Here is a 6000-nt window from a genome sequence, read left to right on the forward strand (position 1 = left end):
TCTAATCTTTGGGGTTCCATGTGTTTATCTTTGTTCCTCTTTTTGCATTAAAAATAAAGAATGAAAATAGAACTTGTATGATCAGTTCTATGAGTTGCTGAAGTAAACGCTAGCAGTCAGAAACTTCCAAGAAAATCCTCAGTATTCACTTCTTTCTTCTTATTATTACTTGAAACTGAGCTAGTTATACTTCAGATCGTTCTACTGTGATTCTCTTGAAGCAAGCAAAAACAATATATGGACCAGTCTTTGTCTCATAAAGGTTTTGGAAATGTCCAAAACCATACCTGGGTTGGTTGAATGTGATTTGGATAAAGTTATAGGAGAGGATATATAGCCTTTTTGTTATATTTAAATAACTCAGAAAATAGGACGTAAAGTATTAAGCAGCTCTGACTAAAAAACCTCATCGTTTATATTTATAAAATATTTTGTATTGCATTTGAAGCAATTAGTAAACATTAAGAAATATGTTATTGAAAAATAACAAAAATATTAACAAACATATATTCCCGATAGGCAGTGTTTATACCATATGCTATGCATTTATACAGCTTCATAGAACTAACTACTAATTATTATTATCATTCTTATTACTAGCTTACCTCCAGTTTCAGAAGTTTTAAAGGTCAGGTCTACTTAAAGTAGAAATAACTCATACACACTAAAGGAAGAACAATACTCAGGCTATTTCAATTCCCAGAACAAAATTTACATGATTGTCAACAAGGATTCTCAGAATGTGTACTTATTAATTTCAGGGGATTAAAATATAGTTTGGAGCTCTGCAGTACAAATAAATTGTTGGTAAACTTGAGTGAGTTCAGTAACCAAGATGATTAGGAGAGTAAAGAGCATGATGTACTAAGAGACACTGAGATTAATTCAGTCTGTAGAAAAAAAAGTACTGTGTTACTGTCTTTAACAGTCAAGTAGATAGTTACAGAAAAGGCAGAGCTAGCCTCCATTTGAATGTGCACAGTGAAAGGTCAATATGCAGTAGACACAGTTATGTCAACAAAAATTCCATTTAGGTGTTGGAGAAAATAATCACAATGGTGGTGATCAAATACTAGAACAGTTTGCTTTGTGAAACCTCTGGTTATCATAAACAGACCTTCAGAGAAGGCCCTGAGCAAGCAAGTGGGTCCTGCTTTTAGAGATTGGACTAGAAGACCTCATCAGATCCTTTTCAAAAAAAAAAAAAAAAAAAGATATTTATAATAGCTAACTTCCTTTTCAGGGAATATTCAGATCAGTTTTAAGTACTCTGATTTTCTATCAACTTTCTTCTGAAACGGTTGTTAATGTACAAAGAACATCTAATGTACAAATATTTATTACTATGCTGCTTTATTTCTTTTATTCTTTTTACAACATTTCAAGAATTTTGATTAAATTCAGTTTTATTTTTTATAATCCATTGTATGGTAAGATTAAAAACATATATAAAAGTATATATATTCCTCATTTCACAGTCATAAACCATTAGTAAAATAAAGTCAATCTTTTTCAGTTATTGGAAGAAATATTTATAGGATATACATATACATACATATCCGCTATATAGGTTTAACCGGATCAGGATTATATGTCCAGAAAAAAAAAAAAAATCCCCCCCCCCAACGGTTTCTCTAAATATTTTTGTCTTGATTCCTCAGTAATAATTGCCTCTTATTCTCTTTGAACTACAGACATCTACTCCAACATTTTTTCTATTGCCTTCAAAGTGTGTGTTAGGATTTTATGAAATAATCATAAAATCATAGAATCATAGAATATTCTCAGTTGGAAGGGACCCACAAGAAACACCAAATAGATCAAAGAATATTTCATCAGTGTCGTCATCTTGGCTGGATGGTCTACAGAAGACTGTCACAATGACACAGAATGACATCTGTTTTATTTGCTTTTCCCTTAATCCTTACCCCGAGGCTCTCAGCCATGTAATCACCAACAGAAACCTCCACACAGTCCAGCCCCTGCATTACATACAGCACCACACCCCTGCCTCACCTGCCCTGCCCGTCTTTCTGAAGAGCCTGTAACTGTCCACTGTAATACAGCAGTCACAGGACTCTTTCCCACCAGCTTTTGTTTATGTTAGTGTTGCCATAGCTCTGGGACTGAGACAAGGCTTCCAGCTCCTCTTGTTTGTTCCTCATGCTGTGTATGTTGTATATTTTCCCCCTCTGAGAGAGGTGCAACTGATTAGGCATCAGCAGGCCTGGTCATGACCATCCCATGATCAAGAAACCCAGAATTCTGCTGGTGACTTGGAGTCATGCATTGGTCAGCTGGGTCTGCCTGTTCCTTTCAATATTGTTCCTTGCTTCTGGAAGGGTACAGGAAAACACTATTGTTGTGGTTTAACTTGGTAGGCAGCTAAGCACCACACAGCTGTTTGTTCGCCACCCCTCCCCCCCCCCAAAAAAAAAAAAAAGGAAGGAAAATGGTAAAGGCTTGTGCGTTGAGATAAAGACAGTTTAATAGGACAGAAAAAAAAAAAAAAGAGAGAGAATAATGTTAATAGTAATAATAATATGCACAAAGCAAGTGATGCACAGTGCATTTGCTTACCACATGATGTCCGACGCCCATCCCATCCCTAAGCAGCGGTCCCCCTTCACCCCAGCCAGCCACCGCCTATAACTGTTCAGCATGACATCACATGGTATGGAGTATCCCTTTGGCCAGCTTGGATCAGCTGTCCTGTTTCTGTCCCCTCCCAGTTTCTTGTGCACCCCCAGCCTCCTCGCTGGCAGGGTGAAAGGAGAAGCTGAAAAGTCCTTGATTCAGTGTTAGCACTACTCTGCAACAATTAAAACATCAGCCTGTTATCAACATTATTCTCATCCTAAATCCAAAACACGACACCATACCAGCTACTAGGAGTAAAATTAACTTTATCCTAGCTGAAACCAGGACAACTAACTGTGTGCCTGATCCTTTAACCAATTGCCCCAAAGCCCTGAAGTCTCTTTTGATTACCCTTGGACTTCTCTTTGCTACTTCATTGCTGCCAACATGAAAAACTAATACTGGGTAATAATCAGAGGCTCATACCTCATACCAGGCTAGTGAGTTTTCTAATAACGTCTCTCACCCAAGCACCAGGGAGTGAGCAGACTTCCCTATGGGTTGGGTCTGGTTCATTTATTGGGCCTTCTGTTCCCCCCAGAAGGAATTCCCCCCAGAAGGGAGTCACCTGTGACAACAACACTATTTTTTTGTTTTCTTGACAGTGCCAGTTGTGATACAGGTTGTAGGTTTATTTCTCCTAGACAATCAGTCCAACCTGGATGGGCCTTCATCCACATCATCGTTTGCCTGTCCATCAAGTTTCAGTGCCTCATACCTGTTCCATAAGGGCACCAGCGAAGAAGCAAGTTCAAAGTCTCCTCAGAGTACTCTAATGCTTATACTTGAATAGTCCCTTGACTTGTTGTCACTGAGCACTGTGGTAATTCATAATTTAGATAAACAATATAGAAACATAAACCAATGCATTTTTATGGTGGTATTTCATTCTTTCCTCACCTTAACAATGTAGTAATATTAATACCATTTCTAGCTTGTGTTAATATCTCACTTAACTGCTCATACTGGCATGATTCTGATGTCAGAGTTTTTCTATGTGGCCATATGGACAACTTTATTTTCTTTATTTTTTTGTATTATTTAAAAATGTATTTTTTGTATCAGTTGCTTTCATTTCAAAGATGAGGCAGTTCCAGCAATATCATATGATGCAAGCTCATAGGAGCCATGATAATATAGGGTATTATATATATAATATATGGGTTTTCCTACCTTCTCATGGTACTTTCTTCCATATTAACTAGTCTTGAACTCATGTTAGGCCCCTGATTATCATTCTGCCTTCCCACTAGCTTGCATGCTTCATTTAAGGCACCTGACTGAATAAATTTCTGGTGGAAAAATTCAAAAACAAGCCTTGGAATAACTAGAATTAAGGCTCATGCTTGTAGATAGTTTGAGTACTACTACTATGTGGTTGGAAGGTTGCGATAATGCAGTCAATCCAAAGCTATCTTACCAAGTGTTGCTGCCATTCACATTCTTCCTAATAATCACTTCACAAGCCCCTACATGTAGCCTTATCTTCAACCTACGTAAATAAATGGTTATGGACTTTACAAATACTTTTGGGAAGCTCATCTGAAGCATTTCTAGGGCAATATATTCCTGGTATAACTGTGTCAGACAATAGGGTTACTGCAGCTCTGTAGGAGAACTGGCAGTTTATAAACATTTGTAATGAACTTGTGAGGGTACACGGTTTTGTGAGGGTACACAACTTTTTCCTATAAATGATTACAGTTTTGGTATCACAATGGTTATAACTGGCATTAATAAAACAGATGATCAGAGAGGAGAAAGAAAACCTGATCAAGTTCACTCTGAATATCTGAAACTTTTTTTGGGAAACAAGTTAGCTTTATCCTCTGTGTAAAGATTTTCAAATGGATCTTATACCACTGACTAACAAAAAGGCCTAAGTGTCACGTAATGACCACATGGACACCAGGGTTCTTTCAGGATCAGTAACTGCTACTGCTTTATTGATGACATAACTTCAACTCCCTTATTGAGGACAGGCTCCCTTCACATACCCTTCGCCCCACAGCAGTACTTTTCCACTAACTATTCATTGGTCAACAATTTTGCCCGGCAACAGCAAACACCCAGCAACTTCCATGTCTTAACGGCTTATTTTCAGCCAGCTATCGACCAATACCCCCAGGTCCCTTTCCGCCAGGCAGCTTTACAGCCACTCTTCCCCCAGCCTGTAGTGTGGCATGGAGTTGTTGTGCCCCAAGAGCAGGACCCAGCACTCACTTCTTAATTAAAAGAAGGAAAAAAAAAAAGAGAAAAAAAAAAAGAAAAAAGAATTTTTATGATTTCTCCATTGGCTTGCCCTGCAAAGAGCTTCTGCTATCACATCTGTTGAATGTTCTCTTGGTTTGTACTTTTGAAACATAATTTTCATTTAATCAGGAATTACAACTCTTTGTAACACTGTTGATGCTCTGGCACTGAAGCATATACCTCCTGAGCAGGGGATAGTTTATTTCCATGCATATAGAAGGTTTGCGTGCAAAACAACAAGAACAACAAAACAGAATTCCTTTCTCAAAGAGAATTTCATTCACTTGAGTTGTTATATCTTTGTTTAGTCCATTGTATTTCACCATACCTGAAGTACAGACTAGTTTATTAATTTCAGAGAAGAAATGGAATAAGAAAAATATATTTAATGTATAAATAACATAGGCAGGGATAGCCAATATTTATTTCTATCACTTACTGTGATAGATGTCTGATTTTCAATTTACAGATTTTCTGTAAGAGAGAAATTTCTTCCGTGATAAGTCATTGCAATGTTTAACTAACCATAGAGTTAAAAATTTACACTTTATTTATATTTTCAATTTCCATAAGACCTTGTGTATATTTACTTGCTATAAATTTTCATGTCTTTTCTTGGACACAGTCATCTATTTATAGTATCCTTACTTATGGCTGATATTTCTACATGCATAAAACAATAACAAATCTTGGAATAAATAAATTCATCTTAATATTAGATTAGCAAAACCATCAAATAAACATAAAAATAACCAGTACTGAGAACTTCTAACAATGTGTGTTAATAGGTAGCAAATGGACATTTGATGATGCATGCCAATAAAGAACTGATCAAAATCACACAAATCTATAATTCTGAATTTGATTAAATATGTTGTTATTAAAATCAGTATTGCATTGAAAGCAAGTGGCAGTGTTAGGAGGTCTGCAGAGGTGGCCTCTGTTCGAAGAGATGAGGAGCTGCAACCATGCTGGACAGAACCATTTCCAACCAGCTCCGAAATGGAGCTCTGGACACAGCTGAGCCCATCAGCCAAGGTGGTGGCACATCTGTGAAAAAATTTTTAAGAAAGAGTAAAATTGCCTGATGAGTGGAGAGGAATAAAG

This window comes from Anser anser (assembly GCF_964211835.1).
Source record: "Anser anser genome assembly, chromosome: 3".
Taxonomy (NCBI): domain Eukaryota; kingdom Metazoa; phylum Chordata; class Aves; order Anseriformes; family Anatidae; genus Anser; species Anser anser.